At 38.2% G+C, this 27,727-nt stretch overlaps 1 protein-coding gene across 3 annotated transcripts in view; it reads right to left on the reverse strand.

Moving 5' to 3' along the window:
- lrrc4ca (leucine rich repeat containing 4C, genome duplicate a) overlaps positions 1-27,727 on the reverse strand; it is a 140,505-nt gene that overhangs the window by 4,320 nt on the left and 108,458 nt on the right. For 2 of the 3 annotated variants that reach the window (XM_056740586.1, XM_056740585.1), the window contains exon 2: positions 13,935-14,004. The gene's annotated coding sequence lies outside the window, so the exon portion shown is untranslated. Of the gene's footprint in view, positions 1-13,934; positions 14,005-25,673; positions 25,780-27,727 lie in introns of those variants that run through there. The other variant, XM_056740587.1, reaches the window with a different exon arrangement.

Below are 27,727 nucleotides of genomic sequence, written 5' to 3' on the forward strand. Positions count from 1 at the left end.
ACATAAGGTTAAGATCACCAGATATCACGGTTTGCCATAGTTATAAATGGAGCTCATTATTACTGAAACAAATCAATGATATAAAAGACATAACACTAGAAATCAGCTTGAGTTGACTGCAAAATGCTTTGTAAATAACAACAAGATACATTATTGAAAACTACTAAAAGTCTGTATTCAAAACAAAGATACAATCTAAATGTTGATATAGTTAAATACGCTAGTACAATCACACAATACGTCCTTTAACTATTACGCTTGATTATAAAGACTAAAGATGTTGTTCCATTCATTCATTTGTGGTTATATTGTTTGCTATGCATTCAAAACCTCCTACAGTATGTTCTATCACATCTAGCTACACAAGTCCCAACAGCCCAATGGCACAGAATCTTAGACGTAACATTTCTGATACGTATGCACTGCAGGGGACCTTGGCTGTGTTTCATATCCATTTCGTTTTTCCGGGTGTGTGTTTGTGTGTCTGGACACAAACTGCACTATCAATCTAAGTCACATAAAGCAACGCCACAATATTGTTCAGCTTTCCCTGTTTTCTCCCTCCTTAAGCCAGGAAGATACAGTGGAACACTGCAAAAAATGACTTTCTTACTTGGTCTTTTTGTCTTGCTTTCCAGTAAAAATGTCTTAACATTCTTGAATCAAGAAGCATTTTCTTGATGAGCAAACTGACCTACAGTAAGAAAATAAGTCTGTTTTTTAGTAAAAAAATATGACATTTCTGTAAATACGTGGTTTAATACAAGCAAAAATGTGTGGAATGATCTGCCTGCTGCTACAAGATCATCAGATTCTGTCGCCTTCTTTAAGAATCGGCTGATAACACATCTCTTCCGTCTCCACCTGAATGATCATTTCTGATTTCTATATCTTTTCTACATTATAAAAAAAATGCATGTTTATTTAAGCTTAGATAAACTAAACTTGGCTCTGTACACTGTAGTAGGCTTTGTGAGACATGTTTTTATTGCTCTTATGCTTTTTGTTGTCCTAAGTTTTGACCCAATTGCTTCCATTGTTTACCCAACTTGTCTGCTAAATGACTAAATATAAATGTAAAAGATCTGCCAAAGGGGTAAGAAAAAGAATCTTGAATTGAGTGACTAAGAAAAAGGTAAACCTTAATTCAAGATTATTTTTCTTACCCCATTGGCAGGTTTTTTGCTTGCTTTAACCACATATTTACAGAAATTTCATATTTCTTACAAAAAAATAGACTTATTTTCTTAGGTCATTTTGCTCATCACGAAAATGATTCTTGATTCAAGAATGTTTAGACATTTTTACTGGAAAACAAGACAAAAAGACTAAGTAAGAAAGTCCTTTTTTGCAGTGTTCCTGTGTGTGTGTCATTTTATTTATTCTAGCAAAGAAGACACAAATAAAAGCAGTATCCCACCTATCAATCCCTCAATCAAGACCCCTCAGCTCTCCTCCGAGATACGTAAAGGAATCAATGTGACCGGACGCAGAATGTAATGCTGTAAATGAAGTCAGGGATTTTCATTCTTGGGTGTACTGTCTTTAGTGGCTTTGTATTGCTGTACTGTACATGGATGTTCTTCCCTGTGGCTATTACATCCTCACTTATGTCTAACGCTAAACACTGCTGTAAAACTGTTAACACCACCTCTCACTTTCTCTCACTTTTTCCTCATCTCTGCAGGGCGCTGGTCTTAACCTAATACCGACTGCCATAACAATCAATTCCTTCCTTGCCAAACCGCTACAAACGCTGCCTTAAGTCTTTCGGGCTGCTGCTCAAGTTGCACAGAACCACTAAACACGAAATAAAGCAGATCTTGAGGAGGACGACTCGCAGATGATATGCACATTTTAATGAATTGAAATGAATTTCATGCCGAGATAATTCTAATATGTATCTTGTGTAAATGAACAATTACGAGGAAAGATAAAAGCTTTAACTGCACCAATATTTAAAACAAGACTCCGGAGCATCCCTGCCGGTTGCGGTGAAGCGCGGGGTCCGGTTTATCTTTCCTGATTCAATTTTACGCTAATAAAATTGCAGAGCGCAATCTAGGAGTCGAGAGGGAGGAAACAAAAAAACGAGCTTTGCAGAAATCACGCCACCTCGAAGACAATGAGCCGGGCAAAATTGGATTTGGTGTGGGAAGGGAATTAGATGAAAAAAATGATAAACACAAAAATACGATTATGGAATGAAAACATTTTTTAACTTCTGTCCCCGTAAGAGAGGATAAAGCAGGCAGTGGGTGCTTTAGCAGGATGGGAGGCACAGCAGAGGATCAGGAGATGGAAACCCTGAAAAGGAAGATTTGTCAAAAGGTAAATTCGTTTTCACAAATGACATGAAAGTGGAAGCCAATGGAACAATGGCATCTGTGTGGTTTTCTGCACGGAGCGGTCATGAATAGCTTATGTGCTTGTCATCGTGTGGTGAGCCGAGCGAGGTGAGAACAATTATAGCAATCACACAGTTCTGCACAAGAGAACCAAATGTCAGAAGCCATACTGCTTTTACTGTATTCAGCTGTTAGAAGAAAATAACATGCATCCAAAAGACAGAAAGGCCATAGATGTCACTGTCCTGACACAAGAGAGAAGAATGGTAAAGCCTAGATGATACTGCTCTGACTGAAAACCTCTAAAGATAAGTCTTTATTGAAAAACAAGAAAACTATGTCATATCAATTTAAAACCCCAAAGTATAAAAACAAACATTATTTTACATTACTCAACCACAAAGATGAAGGCCCTGAGCCATGTTTCATTTATCTGTAGGCCAAAGGCTGCTGGAGCAAAATTCATAGGTATGCTGGATAGCATCAATAAACTATGATAGTTTGGCCATCAGTTTACAAGACTGGGAGTTGGTTCCTATAAAGAAAAGCATGACTGAAAGATCTCCACGGGGCCATTCATCTACAGTCGGATGAACAGGTGATGGACTTTAGAATCACCACGTAAACCTTCAAATGTTACGACCATGTGCATGCAACAGCACACGGCAACAAAACTAGCTGGACGGAACATAGTTGGTATAACAAATACATATGCTGATGAAGAATTACAAAATGGATCTGGATCTGAAATCTGATTGGATGTACGGTTTTCCAAATGAAAAATGGAATGAATTTACTGTATCTGATGAATGTCAATTTGACGTAATTTGACTTTAACCCATGTAGAGATGTAATGTAATCTGCATTTTAAGGTTCTAAACACATATGGTGATATAGAGGAAAAAGTTATGGATTTAACCTTTAAACAAGATTAATTTATATATAAAATCACTTGAAACGTTAAACAACTAGGATTATAAACTTGGTAAAATAACTTTTTATATATATATATAAATATATATATATATATATATATGTATATATATACTTTATTGAAAGTAATTTTAGAAAACGCCATTAAGGGTCCTAAATTACTTCTAGGAATTGTTTGCCAAAAAATAAATTAACAAATTTCTGTATTTCAAAATTATGTATTCTGAACCAATGTATTCAAGTTACTAAAATTCAATTTTCAAATCATGTTTGTGTCATGAACGGACCAAAACATTATTTACAGAAAGGAAAACAATTGCTTGATTCAAGCAGTGACATTTGGTCATGAGACAAATGAGAACCAATGACCAGTGATGTTATTGATATCCAATCTGAAAACGTTTTGACCGAATGATTTGATGAAAATGTCTGAAAGGTTTCCATTATTCTACAGCCCCATAGGTCTAAATCAGATCAGATCCCAGAATTCCAAGTTCCACAGCCCTGAGTAAAGGTCGACTCATTTTCTTAGCAACAAGGCTTCCAAAAACACCACCAAGTAAAAAGCTGTTCCTTAGGACACTGTAATCCTGTAAACTCTGCAGCGAGGAAGATATCAGACCTAGTACTACAAAAAATAGGACGAAATGATGAGTCATAACTGGGTTCTGCATTTCCACTGCAGAACTCTCTCCTTTTCAAGAACTAAATGAAAAAAATAACCGCATCCATCACCACGCGCCCATATTTTGTAAATGATACGGAACAAAGTATGTGGGCCCCGTCAGACGGTCGCAACTGGAGGCTGCGGCGAGGAAATGGGTTTTGGCATTGCAGAAACAAAGCAGCCTGTATCTGTTAGCACTATACAAGTCCAGACCCCCGCAGTGGTGCCAGGTGGAGATCCACTGGCAGGGAAAGTGGTAGAAAGGCGCCTACGGAGAAAGCTGAGGGGAAAAACGGCCTGACAGGCCTACGAGAGCATTTTATATCATTCTCACAAACGGGATGTTGAAAGTAATACATGAACTGCATAGATTCTGAAGCCTGTTAACTGTCAACCGTTCCGTATACGGGACACCTAAGTTTGCGTCAATATCGTCCATGAAACTTCTAATCGAATCAAGACAAACTATATATCATTGGAAAGGTCTAAGACTCTAGAATACAGATTTAATTTTTTTCATTTTTATAATTTATGTAGGGAGAGTAATTGATTCTTTTTAATAAAGAGTGCGCTTAGATTTTTTATTATCCTTTTGTGACCCGTATTTAATGTATTTTTTTATCAAAGCTTTTTTCATATATTTTTTACAGTAAACCTATCAACATACCTTAAATTTTTTTGCGTGTTTGATTTTTTTTGCAATAATCAGCTACTTTTCTTTTTTCAAACGAGACAAACCGTAAGTCTGTATTCCAAAGAATTCATGAGTTTACGACATTTCAGTTCCAACATCTGCAGGCTCAAAAAGGGCTCCGACAGTTAACCCAAAAATAAACATTCTCTCATCATTTACATACTACCCTATTATCATTTCAAACCTGTATGACTTCTTCTGCAGAACACCAAAGAAGATATTTTGAAGAATGTTGGTTATCGAACAAATGGCGGTACCCAGTGACTTCAATAGTATGGACACAAAAACAAGTCAATGGTTCCCGTGGTTGTTTGGTTACCAACATTCTTAAAAATATCTTCTTTTGTGTTCTGCAGAACAAAGAAAGTCATGCAGGTTTAAAATGACATGAAAGTAAATGACAAATTTTTCACTTTTTGACTGAACTATCCCTTTAAGATCCTAAAAATGCATATTTATTAAACAGCCAGATGATGACTTTTAAACTAGAATCTCTGCCATACAAACACATACAATACTCACGTACTCAGACAACAGATGCTTTTATAGTGATCAACAAATGGAGAATAAAGCTCTAGAAATCCGGCATAATGAAGGCAACAACATTAGCGGTGAAGTGATTGAAAAACTGCCGTGATAAACATTAACGGCAGCATCTTTTAGCCGTACAGTATGTCACTTTTTCTAAAAACAATGAAAAACTGAACAAAACAATGAAACCACCAAGTGTTCATTTAGCTCTCCTGTCATCATTTACTCGCCCACATGTCTTTTCAAACTCATAGGATTTTTCATCCGTGCAACATGAGAATGACAAGTGAGAGGATGGTGATCCTAACTGTCAAGCTACAAAAAAAACCACATAGAGGCAAAATCGTTGCTAATGGGGTGAAAGGTGACGCTTATTCCCGGAGCCCAGAGGTCAATGACACCCCATAACAACTTGTAGGGATTGACTGCCATTAGATCAACATCACTGCTAGCCCTAGAATGACATTCCTATCAACCAATCGGATTTGAAGGTCAGGTTTCAACAACATTCCAACCAATCTGTCATTTTTAACTCATTTTCAAAAACTCAGAATCTAGGACATGTCACCTATGACACGCATTTCTGAGCTATGACTGTGAAATCGCCACAACATGTCTACATGTGACCGTGCAGAGACCTTTCTTCCGTTTACAACTCAAGCTACAAAGCTGATTATTCAATTGATTTGTTTCATGTTCTGGATGTCTTCGATTGAAACGTAGTTCTGCACCAGAACAGGCACATTCAACGTAACAAGTGACCATCTGGTGTATTCTGCACTCTAAACCGCCTTTCAGAAGCTGCACTATTTATGTAAATGAATTCTGTTTTCCATACCGTCTTCAAATGAGCGTTTCTGCAAATACATCACTTCCTTCGTCTACCCCAATGAATAAGCCCCGCCCCTTCTCTCCAAGCTGTCAATGGGCCCCGCAAAGTTTCTGCTCTGCGTCTCCTTGGCGACCACTTTTCAGCTGGCACTGATTTACTTCCTGTCCTTGGTTGCCATGCCAACCCCCTGCGAGGAGGCGCCTTCAGCAGGCATGCATGACAGGGACAAATCGTAACAAAACAGTCCTCAATGTCACAATCGTCACTAAATCTTTCTTTTTACGTCTTTCTCATTGGATTTATATTAATTATCTGGTACAGAAGTGCCAAAGGACATGTTTGAGCTCCACCAACATCATTTTGTTGACGTGAAATAAAGCGCTATTCAGCTCGACACGAATCTAATGTATAATTCAATATTGAAAGACACTGTGGTTAACATATCTCAGCGACGTCTTCTGTCAGAGACACGAAAAGACACGTTTAGCTTCTATTTCTAGATCTGTCTTTAACACACTTCACGATCGCAGTGTTGGGGAGTAACCAGTGCTGGAAATGAATGAGATTCATAGGGGAACTTAAGTTGAGGACATGTTTATCATTTTAAACAAATATGCATAGATAAAACTTAAATACAATTGTATGGATGTATTAAATATGGAACGAGTTTGGAGGCTATAATGGATTAAAGATCAACATTTTTAGGGTGGAACTCTGCCCACCCCCTTAAAATTCATTCACGCGTTGTTCATAGATCATATAAACTTATGATAAGAATTTTTTATGATTTTACAAAAGTCAAAGTTTAAAGGACAGTTCAACCAGAAATATATTTTTCCCCACATGGTCCTCATATTTCAGCCCGGGAGTAACTATCTAAAATTATAGATGCCACTAACTTACATTTGACTTACTAAATGACATTTTTAGCGAAAATAGAAAGAAATTTACAGAATGCAAATTCATGAGCCATCCACACAGAATACAAGCATTTCAAGGAGAATGGGAATAACTTTTTCTTGGATGAAATCTTGGATAAGACTAAAAAAAACACAACCAAGAGTTTCAATATAGTGGGATCGGAATTAGCCAGTTGCTGTTTGTGAAAATATAAAACAAAAAATCCTATCAGTGATTTATAGTTTGAAGTTTTTTATTTATAGCAATTAAAGCTGTTGATATACGATTTACAATCATAGTTTAAAAGACTACTAACTTAGTGCCTAGATTGAATGCCGGCTTGGTAAACAACAGTTTCAATAAAACTTCACCAACATTTTGTCTAATTGAGAGAAAATGTAGAGTTACCCAGTTTAACGTTTAGAATTTAGTATCCAAATGTATTTTACTCCTCACACTGAGCGAGCTTATTTGTGCCACTGGAGTGTTGCATTGTTAATGCCTTCATAATAAGACACACTGAGAGCATTTCTCCACTAGACTTGATTAAAGTGTCAATAAGCGAAGCAATCTTCTGTCTGCCAGTCCAACAAACACACAAAGCTTTGTGCCCCTGGCAGTTACTCCATTTATATTCATATGCAAAAAATCTCAGTGGATTTTTATTTTCTCTCTCAAGCTTTTATAGAAATGTATTCTCTCCAGTGAAGTAAATCAATGAGCGATGATTGAAATACATTAAATAAACTGATACGGCCGGAATGCCACATGGCCTTTACTGTCAGTTGCTGCGGGATTTTGAAGAGACATTTCTGGAGGCAGATTTTGCGGATGATGACGGATTATGGACATTCGAGTTTTCATGTTTGATGGAAAAAACAATTGTTGTGATAAACAATTTTCAACCCAGAATAGGTCAATTTAGGGATTGATTTTGTCCATATTTTACACAAAATAAATAAATATAAAGAGTACATGAATCTCATCATGAAGTCTGGAACATGTACTCATTGCAACATTTGTAATTTTTGTCATGTTTTCCAGTGAAAATATTAAATCATCCTTAAAAACAATAGGCCATAACTGAGACAGTTTCTGCATATCTCATGTTAATCCCGAGTACTTAAAGAATAGTATTGCAACCTTCAAATATCCATAGAGTTCAAATATCCATAAAGTCTTTAGTCTGAAAACATATATAAAAGACAGATACAGCTGTTCGATTATTTCCGAAAACATACGACGCGTGTGGGGGGTTATTGCCTGAAAAGGGACTAAGAAAAGTTGTCACGAAACGCATTTTCATGTTCGAAAAAAAATCTGAAACTTACACGAACGCTGGGTGAGTGTATTGAACACAGAAATACTACATCATGCGTCAAGCTCGTTGTTTGACACGTTGACCATGTCAAGCATGAGAAGACAGCACGTTTGACATTGTAAAGAAGTCAGAATGCACGAAACATCCCCTTGAAAAGGTAAAACTGGTATCACAGAAAATATATTTAATTACGTTTTTTTTCCACCCCATTGGCAAATACTGTTTAAAGTATAATCCTTATTAAATTCTGTTAGATTCTTAATATATAAAAAACTACATTTAATTCCAAGTACTTCCCTGAAAACAAACCTTAATATTTTACTCAATTTTCAAGTCAAGTGATTTATTTGCTCCAGGGGATTTTGAAAATACTTATTAAAGCTTTTGCATGTTGAGTGAAACATAGCCGTCTAAATAAATATACTATTCACTTCTTATGTCATAACATTTTGCTGAAGTTCAATCTTGTTGCAGTCAACAAAAACAAATCTCATTGCTGTATTTTAAGATAATACGCGCTCTTACGTGACATTCTGTGAAACACCCCTGACCTGCATGAGGATGCTGGGATGGGAGCTGATGTGTTCTGTTAGCCATACGAGACTGACCGATGCAACCGCAGGGCAGCACATTTACCAAACAATTGAGCCTACATTATTTCCACGGTCCAGTCCAGAGGTGTTGCAAGGCCTGGCCTGAGGCAGCACATTCTGTAGCCAAATGAGCCGTGCAAATTTCGATTGGTCTCTTCGTACTCTGCTGTCACACCAAGAATGCGCTGCGGACCAGTGGCTCTGAAAGTCATGCGAGCGTGAACTCTCGCACTTAGTTACATAGCCAAACAAAGGGTTGGTGAGCAAGGTCCAAATATCTTCTCAGATCTTAAAATTATGCAGAATAAATCGAGCAACATTCTTTAAAAAGTAAACAGTCCATTTGTATTTCACGATTCATTTAGAAATCATGTAAAATGCCACCAGTAGTCACAACGGAAGGTCAAGTCAAACGCATTGCGGGAATGGGATGAAGTATCCCATAAGTGCTTTCCGAAACTGCAACATGCTCATGTGCACATATGCGGAATAAAAACAGATAACACGAACAAACATGGAACAAAGATAATATCCTAACACATATACACACGAACCGTATCAACACACATGACTTGATTTATTATTGTAATTATGCAGAATGTCCGACACAAAGATGCTGTATTGATCCGGTCTGCCTGGAGGAAGGGAGGGGGGGTCGGTAAGGTGGGAGGGCACTTCTTAAAAAATAAGAGGGTCTGCTCTTTAAATCAATGTTTAGAGAGTTCCATTATATACTGTTTGTGTGTGTTTGTGTGCATAGTACTTGCGGAGTAGGCACATAATGTTTACATGTGTGTTTAGCAAGGTAAAAGCGGTGAGAAGTTAATAAATATGGCAGTAAAGAAAACAAAACTAACAAAAATGGGAGTGAAGTCAAAATAATTTAAAAGGCAAACTCTATATGTGCACTACAGCATGAAAGGTAAACCCGAATACAAATTGGGTGGGTTGATTAAAAAGGCTCACCCCCCAACCCCCCAACAATCTGTCATCATTAAATCCCCCTAATGTCATTTGAAAACTGTATATGACAGTTTATTTTGTGGAAAACAAAAAAGTATATTTTGTAAAGTGTCTCTGTGGTTTTGTGTCCATGCTTTGGAATTAAATGGTCACCAGTGTTGTTTGGTTACCGGCATTCATCAAAAAACATCTTCTTTTGTGTTTTGCAGAAGAAAGAAGGTCATGCAGGTTTGAAATGACATGAGGGTGAGTAAATGATGACAGAATTTCATTTTTTTCCGAACTATCCCTTGCATGACTATTGTAAGCCTCATGTCTGACTGCCAGTGTAGTTGCTTTCTTGTCGAGCACCTTTAACTGTGAATTCAATCATACAGCCTTGAAAAGAGGGTTGTTTATAACGAAAGAACTGACTTAAGAGGATGTTCCTCTGGTGAGGTTGAGTCATCTGTACAGAACGTCTGTTCCTTTAACAGACTCCTCCGCTCAGCACCAAGGACAGCAACCGCATGCAAGTGCAGGGCATGCAGGTACAGGTCAAGTCTGGTGGCGCAATAGAAAGCGTAACCAGGGCGTTACTTACTGACATCACAAAGTCAGATGCTTTTAGCTCCTGTCATCATTTCAAGTCTGTGCTGTTTGGTATACTGTTTTTTGGTTTACTCGCTTCACCTACAACAACGCAAACTTAAAGATGGGGTAACCTGCTATGTCATGCATTCTCACTTCTTTACACTGTGCATGACATAGTATATCTGTGCTTGATACACGCCCTCAGCACTACAACTTTTTGGGAAAGTTTTTTATGTCTGGATAAAGATTGGATGTGCTGTGAACCTGCAGCTCGTTACTCTTGCGATAGTGAGAGAAGTTAAGGTGTGTTTATTTGTTCAAGCATTTCAGTGATGGATGTTATAGTAACGGTAGATATAAAGCTGGCTTTGGAGATCGTTTGAAACTGATAAAATGGATTAGATTCATATGTAGAAGTCATGTGTCTGTGTTATGTTGGAGATCGTCGCGTACGTGCATGATGTAAACAACACGAAGGGATAATGCGATGATGTGTTGTGTGCTCCTGCTGTAGTTCCATCCCCCTTGCCTGCCTCCAGCAGCTCGTCCTTTTCTGGAAATAAATGTCTCTCTTCGGTATCACTCTTCGAAGATACGACGTATGCAATACTACTGTATAGAAACTAAAGATTAATATGAGATTGTCAGAAACTGCGTGTGTTACCCCATCTTCAACATACCACATCACAAGATTTTACATCATCAGACATGTTTCATGCCTTTCCTTGACACACTCCAAGGTTGTCAAGTAGACGTGCGAAGAAGGAGATCGCTTTCAGGATCATAAAGTCAAGTGGCCATCTAACCCTCTCAAGCTGATTTCTCGTTCCCCGCCCACTGCCCGACAAACACTTTCACAATCGTGCACAAATCAGAAACACCTTTGTTTCTCAGCATCCATCTCTCTGCAGAGACTCATCCTTCCGAAAAGAACTAATATCATATACATTCAATATTTCAACTTTGAAGCCTTGAAAAAATGTGTCTTCTTCCAAAAAGAACAAAAGTGAAATAATTACATGTGATGTTTGAAGTATCAATCGAACGCCAGAAATACATGAAAAAAATCACATTTGAGAAAAGATTTAAGGAACTAGACAACTCTTCAAGGGATCGTCTTGTCTTTTGTATCGCATGAAAGGGACGTTTTGCAAAAGGACAGATCGCAAGATCCCTCTGAGCAACTCAGACAACAGCCTTTTGAGAGAGAAGGAGTTTGCGGTCCGTAACTCTACCCATAAAAACCTAGCAGGAGATGCAGATAGCGGCACAAAAATCCCTGCGGGCCGCTCAGACAAGTCCTCCGACCGTTACACTACATTTGTTGAATTATTAACAGATAATTAAGCTGCAGGTGCAGACATGCATTGTGCTCCGTATGTTAAACCCAGCAACCAGGGCTTATTCTGCAATTTTTTAGCCTGATCTGAAAACAAAACTGGTTAAAATGGCTCAGGTTTGGATTTGTATGGAGAGCAAACTATGTCTCCAAATCAGAATAATGATGCAGCAACTGCATCTGCTACAGCTGTGTCTCCACTCAACAGTGCAAAGCGAAGAAAAAACACCATATCTGTGTCTCCTTGACAAACGTTGTTACTTCAGATCCCTAGGCAAGTCGTTCTTATGAACTAACAGCTTTGTACTTTGACCTACATTATAAAACAAATCATATCACAAAACAAGTTTGTTTATGGTGTTACTTTACTAAGTAATATATTTCCTGCATTCTGTGTTCCTATTAATTCAAACATCGCATCAAAACTATTTGACGTTCATGACACCAAATGCAATTGGTGTCACATTCTTTGCAAAAGCAAGTATAGGGGAACGACACAACAATTTTGATGTCATACTGTTTTTTTACAACTTCATATCTCTAGTGCAACTTGCGTCATGCACAGGGCACACAAACTCGAGAAAACACACAGGCACGTAGTCATTCCTTCAATATAATTTGTGCTGATCAAATGTCAATACGCATGACTCAATATGGCTCTTCTGAGAGAGACGGTGTTCTGTTTAATGCTTAAAATGTTGCTGGCCTGATCACCGTGGTGTTTAATTGAACAAAACCACAAAAATGACTCAGACAACTTAGGCGAGGGAGCAGTTGCCATCCAGTGTCACCATCTGTTATTTATACAGTTACAGCCTCCTGCGGGAGGCATCCAAAGGCCACATATTGCGGGAAAGACATAAATCTATCACATCGACTCATTATCTTTTTAATCAGCTGACCCAGACTCCCCTCTCAGGGGAATGAGACCACCCGAGTAAGTTTGGGGCAGACCCGTAATTCTCCTCTCGCCCTAAAAAACAATCAACCGTGAGTTGAAAAAAGGGTTGAGATGTCCATGACTGTGAGTGCATTGATTTCCCTCACAAAAATGAAAAGCTTTCTCAACAAATCTTTAACCAGAACTTTAAATAATTTACTTAGACAATAACAATATTTCTAAGAACACGGTAAAACTTGGTAGTCTTTGTCTTCTCTTAATTTTGCCATAACAGCTAATGTAAGTGATAGGAATAAACCAGTGATCTTCAAAAATATGCCTTCATAAAATGTTTGAATTTGTTTTAAAAGGAATAGATAAATACAATTATTAAATGTCATTTCTCTGTCTTTGTCTTCTCTTAGTTATGCCAAAATACAAAAGAAACAAATGTTACTGTTAGGAATAAACCTCAAAAATATGTCTGAATAAATAAATCAACATAAAGCTACTAATAATGAAATGTAATTTTATTAATAATAAATTATTATAATTTAAAAATGAAGAAATGTAATAAATAAATAAATGTGATTTATTTTTAGTGAATAAATATAATTTCATTTATTTATAATTCATTCATTTAATTTAATTAACAAATAAAAAATAAAAAATAACAATAAAGGAAAAAAACGTGTTATTTCACGATTAAAAAATAACATTTATAATGGACACCTTTATCATATTATCCAAACATGATCACCGACTCTCCAAACCATCTTTACCCAGAGCCAAATCTTTCTGAGTAAAAACAACAACTCAACTTATCTAAATAGATGTTCTGTTAAAGGGAACCAAGTGTGGACAGAGATGTATGGCTTAATTTGTTGTAATATGAAAACGAATTGTAATATTCATTATATATTTTGACGCAAAATAAATACAGTGTATGAATACTATGACAGTTACGCAGCTTTTTTTATTTAATATTTATAAATTCAATGCTATTGTAAATATATAAAGCCATACATATCTATATACCCAAGGTTCCTTTTAAATAGTCAAGTCGCATGTTAAAGGGGTTCAATTCTTTTTTGAAATCCCCTCAAGAATTATCTACAATTTTTTATTTTGTTCAATCTAAGCAAACATTCAGGACACTGAACAGCAGAAGGCAGACACACAGATTAATTATAATACAGTCCTGTTTGATTTAATCTATCTTGGTCTCCAATGAGACAGCTGTGGATGCTTTTGGTTCATCTTGTGTACGCCACATAAAATCCGATCCTCAGACGGGGCACCGTGCCTGATCTCAAATCAGCCAAAGTGTGTTCCTCGCAACCTGTTCCTGTTCACTCACCTGCCAAGTCTTCCACAGTGCCAACAGTTTCTGGACATCTTCACAGTTGGTTTCGCTGGCTACCTTCGCCCTGCGCACACAAAGACAAGAAAGAAGAATGAGAAGCACGTTACAATTACAAACACCTTGGATGCTGCTGGTTTCTCAGCTCACATGATAATTTGCACATATTTTATTGGAATAAAATCAATATTTTAAAATAATATATCGAATGTTTTCATGTCTTTTCTTGTTTTCTTTCTGTTCTTAACATCTCCCTGACCTATCGGTCAAGTTACAACTTATGTGAACAATACTCTGCGGTGCTTTTAAGTGGTCAGAACAGACTTTCAAAACAGACATTCTGGATTCGGACTGCAATAATATCACCATTTACCCCACCATTTAAATGGGGAAATATCTGACCTCCCTGTGAGAAAGAATTACCGTCCGAATAGAACAAGCCTTTGTTAAAAATAGATGAAAGCGTTGAATGCCAAACTGGAGAGAAATACTGCGTTTTGCTGATTAACTTCAATACAGCCTCAACGTGTTTCAGAATAACAGATGTGTTTAATATAAAAATTAACATTCCCAGTAGAAAATAGATTTACACAGTTTCCTAAACAAAGTCAATTACTCAGCAAGCAAATTTTTTGTATGATTTCTAGAATGTTTTCTACATGGAGTGGTGAACAAAGTGGTGCAGAGAATATGAAATTTGGCTTAACTTTCATTGACTAAACTCAGCATTTAGCAATAGCACTTAGCATGATCATCTAGAATTCTCCTCATGGGGACTAAAAAAGCATAGTGACTAGTATTACTATCTTTGTCGGGTCCCCATCCTGTAAGGTCTACAAGGATACACACACCAGCAGACCCGGTTTCTGCCAGGTGCAAAAGGATGGGCTAGCAGATATCCTGGTGGGCATTTACCACACACAGTATATAGCCGCAAAACATTAAGAGACCACTTCAAAAGTTAATTTTTCTGATAAGAATGTGTTTTGGTAAAAATGATCACTTTGGTTTATTTCTGTGAACTCGGACAACAGTTCTCCCACATTTCATTTAAAAATGTTGTATTTTTTTGCAGAACTGGAGAAAAACGGGTCAAAATATACAATCTGTGTTTTTAAAACAGAAAAATCACAAAAAACTTTCATATTTAGTTTCAAGCAACACAAAACTGTTTTTGTAAATGTTAGAAGAAGTACAAAAATAATGTTTTATGAAATGACGCTGAATTCAACAAACACTGCAATATATGACTGAAATACATACAGGATTTAAATGATTTATGATGTTATAAATGTAGAAAAAAGACACATATTCATTACAGAAGATTGCGAGATTGAAACAAAAGTTTTATATAGTATGCAATTGTGTGCATTTGATTTTACTGTTTTACACATTAACTAAAAAGCGGTTATATAAACTAGACATAAATAGAAGGATATAGCAATCATCACTGAACGATCACTGACCTCTGTTTAATTTAGCAAAAAACACCCATTTTAATGAAAGAATCTCTATATGCTGTTATGTATGAGGTCTGTGAGCACGCAGCGCGCCTAAACTAAACTATTTTGCACATTGTTTCGCTACCACCTGCAGCCTGAATTGAGCCGTTTGAGATGTAAGGACACTTGCGACTTGTAAGGAGATGTAAAGAGATTTATTTTTGAAGCGGGAGCTTCGGAAGATGGCGCTTTCAGCCATTACTTACGGTCAACAGATTCAAATCTAGCCTATTGCAAGCAAATACCAGCTGTTTGTTAACAGCACAAAATAAGACCGCATAAAGTCCAGCTATAGTACATAAATCAAACTTTACTGCACAATTACTTTACATGCTGTTTACAATAAACACCGTTTTTGCTTCCACCTGTAGCGTGCTTCTCTGTTACAAACTAAAGCCGCTATGTGAGTGAAGAGTGGTGTTGCTTCCAGCCAATAGAAAAATACTGAATTTTGGGGTCTTTTTTTTATTCTCAATGGGTGGGCAAGACGGACGTTAAGGTGAGGTCAGGCCACCCCTGCAAATGCAAAGAGTCGGGCCTGCCAACCAGAATCAAGGAAAACCATTTATAAGCATTGAGGAAAATTAAACAGTTGTTATATAAGGCCAATGCACAGCGCCCTTTGCATACTGTCTTGATAATATGTGGGTTTTTGTCTGACTCGAGTGCAATATGTACCATCAGCACTGACATTTTTTCTCTTGTCCCAGAAAATGAGGGGGTGTGGCGTAGACATGATGCTTTTTAAGAATCTTACATAATACAGAAAGAGAGGGAGAGAGAGACTGACAGTGAAGCAGTAAGCAGAGGAAGAAATATGACATTTCTTCATATTAATGGCATCGAGAAGACATTCATTAATGCTTATTTTGTGAAGGGGGTGTGAATTGTAGACTTAAGACAAGTGTAGACGCAGTCTCACCCTCAGATGGTACGCCCACTAACCGCCCACAGTCCTACTGTCTCATGCATATTAAACGGTCAAGCTCCAATCCGATTGGTTGTCTTTACATTTCTTGAATGTACAGCTGTCTTATTTTCTAATCTTGACTATCTTGAAACATTTTGCTTTATCCTTAGACAATAATCTATTAGAGGCAACAGGAATTTGATACCATACATACACAAACCAGCGTTTGTTTATGTGTATATTGTGTGCGAGTGTCTCTTGAGGGTATTGCTTTCTTAAATTCTTACACCTTGTTGTTTAGACTCTAGACTTCATGCACTCTTTCCAACAACCGCGCGTTTGTTTGTAGTTTGTAATTCTAACTAACACTTACGGTCATCACGGCTTACAGCATTATTAGCACCATCGTCCAATCACAGTCTTCATCTCTCTCTACCCATAATCCTCAACATCATTAATTTATTCCACCTGACGTGAGAAAGTCGCATGTCTTCCAGGCCAGGAGAAAATAGATGCTAGCTATAATTAGTAATATGTGGCATACATATTCAAACATGCATACATTAGATGCAGCAAAGGAAGACTTTTATTATCCTTTCATGGAAATGCTTTAGTTCATCTAAAACATAAAAAGCCACTGAAGTAGTCCTACACTTCTTTATTTATTAATATGACTATCCAACTCATTTAGTTTTATATGAGCATCATCCAGCCTCCCTCTGACTCTCAGAATTAAAGGGGCTGTCCGAATGTTTTACAAAGAGGGCAAAAAAATTGTAAAGCACTCAGTTACACATGATAACAACAGAGAATGTGGGATGCACTAAAAATAAAAAATGTTGAAAATAAACTTCACCCATTCGTTGCTTTTATTAGTGCTATACACAGCCGGAAAAAGAGCAAGACTCCACAGACGGGCTTGACCTACATCCTACATGATTTTAATAGATTGCATAGATTTAATAGATGCACGTCTGACAAACCAGTTCACATCTTCACATGAAGTTCAGTGTTTCAGGTGTTCACCTTTCCTGCCCACACACTCTCGCCTCTTCTGCCTGTTACCGGCACCATCAAACCTGACCCAACAATCTATAAATATGTTCCCCATCATGCACCTGCGGCTGATTTTGATGCACTTCACTTTGGAGCTCTTTTATCTGTAAACCGCTGCTCTTGTTTAGATCAAAACACTGAGAGTGCAAACGTGTAGCGCGTTTCCGTTGCTGTCAGCATAGCACTACGGTCAACTTGTTTGATCGACAAATCTCTTGTCTTGGCATCCCTCCGTTTCCCTCTCTCTTTGTTGTTAGTTGTACCTAAATCCCTTCTCCAGTCTTTGGGATGTAACTCTCATTTGATTTCGACCCATAGGGTCAGGGCGAAGCACTCGCTCTGAAAAACCTATAAATGCAGATGGCCTTTAAATGAATTGCCTACGGACACGATGTAAAGAGGAAAGGGGTCTCAAATAGCCTCTCCGCCTAAAACAGGAGAGCCGAAACCAGCTGATCAATTCATCTTTTTAAAATGCTCGATCTATCAGTGTCAGGATGCAGGAAAATAACGATGACCCTACGGGCGACATCATGAGACATCATAAAGGGAGAGACGAGAAAGCGGGATAGTGAGAGAGATGAACTCAAATCATAAATCTTATTTTAGCACATAACTGTATGTAGTGTATAGATGGTCTAGTTGAGCAGATCTTAAAGTTCATATGAAATGTCGTCCGCAACACAATCCGTGAAACAAGATGAATTAACATAAAACAAAAGAGATTTTTGCTTAAAAAGCTAAAGGGCTAACACAAAAAATTGCGTAAATAAATAGTCTGAAAAGTCTTGTTGTCTCAATTTCCCTATTAGTAATTGTCTTATTTCAGTTAACACTTCTTGTTTGAAGAATGTTTTGCGTGCAAAACAAGACAATTACACCAATGAAATTTATGTTCAAGTTACTTTGATGGAAATTGTTACATGTTGTTTAAGGTTATGGCAACTTTGTTGCTTTGTTATACCTATACGCGCAATAAGGCAAAGATTTTGAAAAATAAATAGATTCAATTTTGATTCTGTGTACACTTTAAAAGCTTCTGTGACGCACCATAAGCTGCCATCCTCACAAACCACACACACCTACTGTATTTATCTGAATGAGCACTTAATATTCCCTACTGAAGACTTGAGGTCTTTTAGCTCATGAACATGTCTAAAACAAAACAGAAATACACAAATTCTGTTTATGTGAGCTTAAGTGTAATGTAGTTGCATACTCTGCAGTTAATGCAGTCATAATGATAGTTAAAGATTATTGGGATGGAAATAAACCCAGTCACAGTAAACTCAATAATTGTAAATAATGCATTGCTATACATTTACATTCTGAAAAATGCCCTGGATGGCCAGCTTTCATATGTAATTGTGTCTCAACATACCACAGTCTTGACATGTTAAACATTATGTAAATAATTATCATAATACATTATATTTTAATTAAAAAAATAAATAAATAGAGCATTAGATATGGTATAGATCTCACCACTACATAGGCCATTAAATGTGCATGCATGTCCTTGTGTTTTAATATCTGTCAGAAGCTTGTGCATTCATTAGTGTTTGCATAAATTACCATCTCAAAGCATCATCAAATACGATGCTACCACTGCTAGATACCAACTATAAGTTAACAACATTGGTAAATGTAGAATTCTACACCGACTTGAAATCCATCAGCAAAACAACCTTAAAACCTATGTACGAAATCGCAGAGCTGTTTTCAAATCCGAACGAAATGGCGTTTTTTTTTCAATGACGCATCATCATGTTAATGGCCCTGACAGATGGCGCGTGAATACCACGATCAATACTATTCCAGACCTCTTAACCTGCACTAGTACAAAGCTGGACCCCGAGAAAATGAGGCTATTGATCAGCGCAGTAGACCAGAGTGTAAAGATGCACACTGCATACGAGCAACAGGCTCACTGCTGCAAGTGCACTTCCACTAACAGATGAACTCACCAACGCAACCCGTGTTAATCAGTGCTGGGATTCAGCAGTGCAAGATTTGTAATGCAATTGCAGGTGGGGCAGTGCGATTATTGGAAAAAATGTGCCATTTATTCACAGTTAAAAGCGTTTCTTGTGAAATTCAATTCAGATTTACATCAGTTGCATCCACAACAAAAACATTAGAATGCAATGCGTTGAGTATTGTGGCCAATCACAGACATGCCCATTTTACGAACTCTTTAAGTCTTCCTTGTAGCCTACATAAAGAATATGTCATGCAGTTGCCCCTATAAAAAACAAATATTGTAATTTAAATGATTAATTGGAAAAGCAATATGAAAGGATATCAAATTACCCGCTGCAAAGAACAACTAGCGCTAAATACAGATCTTTTATTTGTCCTGACACTTTAACACAGTCTTTTCTTTGCAGCCTGCTGCACTTAGCCAAGGTGCATGATTAATTAGCCATGCTAATTATCCAGCTAAGTTTATAGAGAGGATATATTGGGGAGCTACACTCCACAGAGCTGCTCATCCTGTTATTAGCTTACTTCTATAGTTGGCCTAAATCCTTCCCAGGCATAAGTCAGGGCTTATAGGGCCGTATTTAATGAACTACAACTAGGCTCGATTATCCTAGCGCTATAGTGAGAATCACCTGCATGGACATGCAATGCTCAACATGCATTGTGCAGTGCATTACATTCATGATGCATGCAACACATTACAAGTATCACACATGCAGCGCATTATGCATTGCACCACATGCAGTGCATTATGCATTCCACTCATGATGCATTCACCAAATTACAAGCATCCATCATGCATGCAGCGCACAGCATGCGTCATGCACACAAAATGCACCACACCTACTGTAGCATGCATCGCACATGCAGCTCATAACTTGAATCTAGCCAACATACAACACAGATATGCATGCAGCACATTGCATGCATCACACACGCCGTACAGTGCAATACCTTTCATGCATCCCACACAGAGTACAGTACAATACATGCATCAGCATGCAGTGCATTAAATGCATGCCAAAACTGTTGGTCATTTTCAACTTTTACGTTCGTAAACTACCTTCTTTACCAGCTTAGGTTTGCAAGGCTATGCAGGCTGACCACTTTAACCATCACTAAACAAGCACTAACCAGCATGGACCAGCTGATCTTTAAAGCAGGGTACTGTGCTCCACCCCCAAAAATGAATTAATCTAACCATCACTGTGTTAAGAACCTGTCCCTGATCTACTACAGTACTTGCAAAATCTCACCGGATCCAGATTTCCCACTGTGGCGGGAGCTGATCAGTGTCACAGTCCGAGAGATTAACAGTTCCTAGAGCACATAAGCTTCTGTCACCACACGATTGACACCTAGGAGCAAAAACCAGAGTGATCCTCCCCGCTCCAAATGCTCAATCACGGTGCTGCACGAAATCAGGAAGTTGGCACCTCCGGAGACAGCCTTCCCAGTATGTGCAGAACTGGAGCTGTTATTTGTTTTTCTTAAGAGGATTTGGGGTATCAGCTAACAGCAGAGAGCTCATTACAGGTTTGTGTAGTGTTGATGGCAGAGTTAAGTCGAGGCATGCTGACGTTGTGCCGAGAAGCGAAATCCAGTCGCTGCTACGATGTTACATTCGGTAAGACAGTTTAGCTTCATTTAAAGTGTCAAAGACAGTAACTGTTGACTTCTTAAATCTCGTGCAATGCTGGTGTGATGGTAAGATCATACCTGCTGAGCTTTTAGAGTATTTAAATACCAAATAAAGAGTAAATATACTTCTAGCCTAGATATATTTGGGGAAACACTACTGTAGATCAAAGCTAGCAGTTTTGGTGTAGATGTCAATTTCATATTCTGATCTAAAGCTTCAAATATTGAAATCTGTTATTTAATGACAAATCAGAGATTGCTAAGTGGCAAGTATAAGTACCAGCGAGGGACAGCAACATACATCTGAAATGAGCAACCAATGAACCGCTTGCGAGTGTCGCATTTAGCATCAGCATCACTTATCACAACATGACAGTCCTCCTAAAGCATGATTGAGACCAGTTACTCTCATCATCCGCTTTATTTCTAACACACATGATCACTTGTCGTAATGCTGATGAATATGACAATAATTATGATGGGGAAATCATAGTAGTGTCATCCGGCATCCTACTAAAAACACTTTAATAAATCTGATGACACATTAGTGTAATCTATAAATCACTTGCATCCTGCTTTATTCTGTGTCTCTCTGGTAGGAAGGAAGTAAAAACAGCCAGGCGATGAGCGGGTGAACACATCACGCTTCGCTGGCCGTGACTGCGCGCCCAGGGAAGGAAAGCAGTCTGTCAGTCTTTTTATTCGCAAAATAAAACGTCCCTTTCTCATGTGATTCAGAACCAGCAAACCCTCGTCTAACTTTAAGTGCACTGTAAAACTATCCTCTCGTCTCCATCAATCTTTAAATATCTTTAAATGTGAACAACATAAAATGAAGAAATAACATACTATATTAGCTTGTTATTGTTTCATGACAACTATGAATTGGACAAACCGACAATTTGATAAAAATGGAAGTGAGGTGAACCTGTTACGCTTCAGCAGTTATGGCCACCTTCTTGTAGAAATCTGAACGCATTCCTTACTGCGCTTTTAGTACTCGCTCACATTGGCCACATCCACTCCTATAACAAAGCCATCGAAGCAAGAACGCTTCATGGTGACACCATGACAACGTAGACACCATCTCCTGCCTATAATCACAGTCCAATGCGAGCGTCGGGCGTCTCTTTAACACGGATGAGTTCACAAACACGCATCAGGCTGCAGTTTGGACAATAAAAGATCAGATACACATTGATGCTGCGACGAGAACATTCACTGCTATTCAAAAGTTTAGGATCATCTGACAGAAATGTTATTGAATTTTTTTTAAAGTGTATGTCAGGTGACCTGCTCCTTCAGCATCTCATGGTGAAATCATATGAAGCTGATTGATAAAATGTGAAGGATAAATGCCAATATATAAATAAAAACAATCATGACATATGTATTATTTCACAGTTTTGATTATTTTATTAATATTCGCAGACAAATTTGGAATCAATGACCCTAAACTTTTGAACGTTGGCATACGGAAAACTACAACAAAGAGGATATTATACTCCAGTTAAATCTGCTAGGACATATAGGATCCTTCCACACTTACGGAGGAGTTAATGTGATATATGGCTATAGGCTGAATCTATTTGCGTAAGAGCCTTTGCCCTTGGCTCATAGATCAGTCAAGCAGCCCGCGTTAGCTCTGTACCTCCTGTAATGAATGACTGCAGAGAGAGCCGGTGCAGGTGCGACCCTAACAAACCCGAGGCCCCCTAAAGTGAAGAAAACGCCACGGCAGGAGAGCCAAAGCGTGAGGCGGTTTATAAATATTCATTCAGACTTTACAGGTTCCAGTATTAAAGTTTGCTTGCGGTTGCATGTGTATAAGAAAGATAGAAAGAAGAGTCATATGCATTGGCTGTTGTACATTATTTTAATGTGATGTTTTTTGTTACAAATGTTGAAAAATTAAGTTTTAGCTGCAAAAACAATTAATATATTTTTTAAATGTTTAATACAGGCAATGGGGTATGTAAAATAAAAATTTAATTTATATTAAGTTTCCTTAAAGGGACCTAAAATGAAAAAAAAAAATTGTCATCATTTGCTCACATTCCAGAACCCTCCAGTTCGGAAAACGACAATGGTAGTCAAAAGTGCCCGAGAACTGTTTGCTTTCCTACATTCTTCAAAATATGTTATTTTGTAAGAAATGTATGAGGCAAAATTGACCTATGGTACTATGGTAGTCAATGAAGACAGATTTTTTGGTTTTAAGTGAACTGTTCCTTTCAATACCTAATACAAGTGTATTTTTCTTACCTCATTGACAGATTTTTTATCTTGTTTTATGCATAAACGTTTAATAATTCATAATTCATAACATACTTCTTATATTTTCTCTTATAGAAATTTGTACTAGAAAACAAGAACATTTTGGTTTTGCAGTGAATAGTTTCTGATCGTATATTGTTTCTGAGTGTATTTTCTGGTTTAAATAAACAAAAATCTGTTGTAGAGCAACTATAAAAAATACAAAAATCATAAAGAATGTGTCCTTGCCATACCGATTTGCTTTTTATAATGATTTATAAATTGAGTCAGGTACTTTCAGGTACAATTAAGCAGGACATTTTGGTTTTCGTGGTTGACTTTGAAGTGTTTGTTTTCCTAAATTATTCAAAATATCTCACTTTGTGTTCAACAGAACAAGTAGATGACCAGAATGGTAGCGGATGATGTCACAGAACTGTAAATTGCTAATATTCTTACAAATATCTTTCTTTGTGTTTAGCAGCTTAAAGAAATTTAAACAGGTTTGAAACAACCCGAGGGTTAGCAAATTATGACAGCATTTTCATTTTTGGGTGATACTTTAAGCAAACCAATTTTGGTCACGTAAAGTAATATTTCAGCCAATCAAGTTATTTAACACAACGTTGCTCGCCTTCATATCCACAAGCCAAATTTGCTTACAAAAAATCAAGACTCTTTTGAGTCTCTCAGATTCAAAATACTTGAGGCTCCTCTGAGCTTCTGCAGAAGAAAAGTGTGGCGAAAGCAAAGCATGTTTTAAATGGATGGAGATTGATATTGGTGTTCACAGAGGAAGGAGGTCTGATGTCTAATGCAGGAGAGCAGGTCTTCCTGCGATGGTTTCTAGCGTGAGAGAAAGCCTGTATAAAGAGCTTATTTATTTTTCATCTAGAAATGGAAAGTGAAAAGAAATGTGGAGGACGGCCCGGTAGAATTACACTGGAGACCGTGAAGGCGATGGAGTCCCCAGGGATAATTCTCTCCCTCTCTTTCTCGCTCTCTTCGCCTTGATCTGAAGGATCGAACTGTTTCTGGATGTCACTCATTCTAAATAGCTGTGTATCCAAAGCTTCCTCAATAGGTGTCCTTCCTTCTTAATTCAAACTCAATTATAGCACCAATTGAAAACCCTGGTGCTCCATAATCAATCCCCGGTCCCATCATGCGTCAGGAACGCGCTCTCGACGGGACGGTTCATTAAAGAGCCCACTAGTGCACTTCAAAGGTCTGCAATACCGAAAAATAGATCAGATTACAGAGAGTGACTATCAATGACAGTGTCTAGATTACACATATTGAAGGATATTATTTTCTAGGAATTCGTTGAAAACGTGAGTTGCGTGCATTTTTTTGCGACAGCTGAAGGATGAGAAGACCTACATCGGTTGTGCAATTGATTGCTATGTGTATTGCTTGTAACAATGAGAATAAAATACAAATATCATATTCGGCTTATTGAGCAGAAAGTAAATATTAATTTGTTATTCGTTCTATGTGCAATCTATTCTGTGCGCGTGCAAACACATGTTAACATCATATGACTAGTCATTAATCATGTGATGCCATCAGCACTGTCGAGAACAAGCCGTTCAACAGCATAAGCACCTTTTACACTTTGAGAAAAATAACATCCACTGGAAAAACTTAAATTGTCTTATGTGATCTTCCATCATCCAGTAGAAACACATTTTGAGTTACATACGATTTTTTTCGATTTTAAATGTCTGGCTCATTGCGACCTCAGTCACAAAAATAATGGAAGAGATCAAATATCAAATGAATAATGGCAGTTTGAGCAGTACCGCTGTATTTCCCCAAAAACATGTGACTTGACTTTTTAAATGGCTAACAAGGATGTTTTCTGCAACCAGATTTAAAAACCGGTCCACGCTTACCATCCCAACTTTGACCCCCTTAAAACTCTCCTTATTATTAAAAATCCCAGCTGGTCTCAGAGTGCGCGATCTTTCCATCATCAATCCTTCTAGCTGTTTTCAACACTTTCCCTATCCAAGCCTTTCCAGCACTCATTTTGTTGGAAATTATATTAAATATAGACGCATTAGTGCACTAAATACAGACAGTGGCCTTCCCAGTGAAAGTCCAGCGAGCGACACCCGGGGGCTTAACTAGCTTGGCGTCTTTACTCCCCGCCACTTTTAATGAGCAAAAGTGTCAAATTCTTCAACAGAACGGCTCTCATCGGGACGCTACGCGGAGTGGCGAAGGAAGTAATGTGCTAAAAATAAATGCCGCTGCCCGATTCAACATGGAGGAACTTTCCCTGTAGTAATCAAGCAAGTTTCAGGCTGCGGTTTACCGTGAGAGAATAATTAAGGTGACACCGGTGCTACTTTGGTGCATCTTACTGCAAACCCTCACCTGATGATGGTGTTGGGTCCTGGGAGTTTTCAAAGCTTTTGCTTTTTGTCGTCGCTCAAAGCACGTCGACACCCGCTTCTCCTAGCGTGTAGCCACCGGAGGCACCGGTGAAGGGGGGTTGAATATGTAACATGGCCTCATTTTGCTCCTTCTCCTGTTCTGCTACACCGCAAGCAGCACAGAGCAGGCGGCCTTGATTATTTCCTCAAATAGAAACAAGTCCACTAGCCGCTAATCTTTTTTTGCAGAGCCGAGCGGGCGCGCGGTGCCGGAAGTGGGCGAAATCAAATTTGCACACCACCTTCGTTGCTCTTTTTTCTTTCCAGCTTCCCCACGTTGTCCTGTTTTGCTTCACTTTCGTCTTAATCTCTCCGCTGATCCCCCACCTGCCGCCATCCTTCGAAGTCACGTTTCGGCTGATGGGAGAAAGAGGGAACTGCTGAAAAAGCAGTCCGTGGCAATTAGGCCTTAGAGTGCACTTTATTTTGGTCCTCACTGCCAAATTAGGTTATATAATAAATGAAGAGAGAGGAAGAGAGCGAGAGAGGGAGAGAGAGGGAGGGGGAAGAAAGAACGCCCGAAAGAGAACAGATGAATTCTAAATTTAAACCCCACTCAACACAAGTCACTAAACCCACCGCTTCGGGCCAGCCGGGATCCCGCTGTAATCTTAAAAGTTGCTCGGCTACACACCCTCCATTACTCACACAATGTGGCGTCTCTCCTCAGACCACCTCGAAGAAATGATGGCGTCCGCAAACAAACCAGCGCTCACGGATGAGAAAGCCTTTCCTCAGCAGATGAAGCGTCATCCACACACTGCAAGGTTACAGTAATGGATCTCGGCTCACACAACACTTTACCAAAGGTGCAAAACCAGCCTCCAGTAATTAAGCAAAGCATCGAGGTAAATCTTCTGAGGTGTGAGCGACGTGAAGTGAGAACACGACAAGAGTGCGATACAAGCAAACGGGAGGTGTGACTTTATAGGTTGTCATCTACCATGGTTTATATCAGAAGGGTTTACGAAAATAGGAAAGCATTTACTTTTACCTCATCTCCGGGACCACAAAACTATATGACTCAAGTGTCAGGAAAAAAATATCCCTGCCCAAAACACAACATCCTTTTTTTTTCACGAGCACACAACACATCATCGCATTAATCTCTTCGTGTTATTTACATTATGCACGTACACGCTGATTGCCAACAAAACATAGACATATGACTCAGTTTCACTCAATGCGTGCGGTCCGGCATCTGTTAGCACTGGGACCGCACAATCTATCAGTTTCAAACGATCTCCAAATCCAGCGTTATATCCACCGATTATATAACATCCACTGAAATGGCGTGTACAAACAAACACACCTCAACTTCTCTCTCTATCGCAAGAGTAAGAAGCTGCAGTGAAGAACCACAGGTCAGCTAAGCGGGTCTCGCTCGTCTGTTGGCGCCTGGGCGGGCTTTGTCTCTCGCCTTGCTGTGCTTTTCTGGGAGAGTTGCATCATAAAAGGAATAGGATACATGTTACGAAACAGGGATCTAGCGATATAAAAAACTTTCTGGAACAAGTTGGAGTGCTGGGGGTGTGTATCAAGCACAGAAATACTACGTCATACATCCAACTCGTTTTTTAACAAGTTGACAAGGTTAAGCATGAGAAGCCAGCACGTTTAAAAGTGTGAAGAAGTCATAATGCATGAAACAGCGTTAAATCCCCTCTTTAAGAAAATTACGAATGGGCATTGGTGAATTTTTTTGTATCGGTGCATTTCTACTAGTCTTAATGATGAAAACTTTGGTTTATAATGGTATTTTAAATGAAGCCATTAGAATTTCTGTGATGGTTTCTGTTGGGTTTCTTTATTTTATTCAGTAGGACTATAATGAAAACAAGAATTTTTCTTTATATCGTGCATGCCAAAAATACACTGTATGAATAATTTGTTTAAAGAAATCGCTTTCATAACCTAAGTGGAATAATTTCTAACCACATCTGTTTAAAACAGACCCACTTTAACAAGCGTAGGCAAGGCAAAATATTTTGTATC

Source organism: Triplophysa dalaica, chromosome 24 (genome assembly GCF_015846415.1).
Source record: "Triplophysa dalaica isolate WHDGS20190420 chromosome 24, ASM1584641v1, whole genome shotgun sequence".
In the NCBI taxonomy this organism is placed as follows: domain Eukaryota; kingdom Metazoa; phylum Chordata; class Actinopteri; order Cypriniformes; family Nemacheilidae; genus Triplophysa; species Triplophysa dalaica.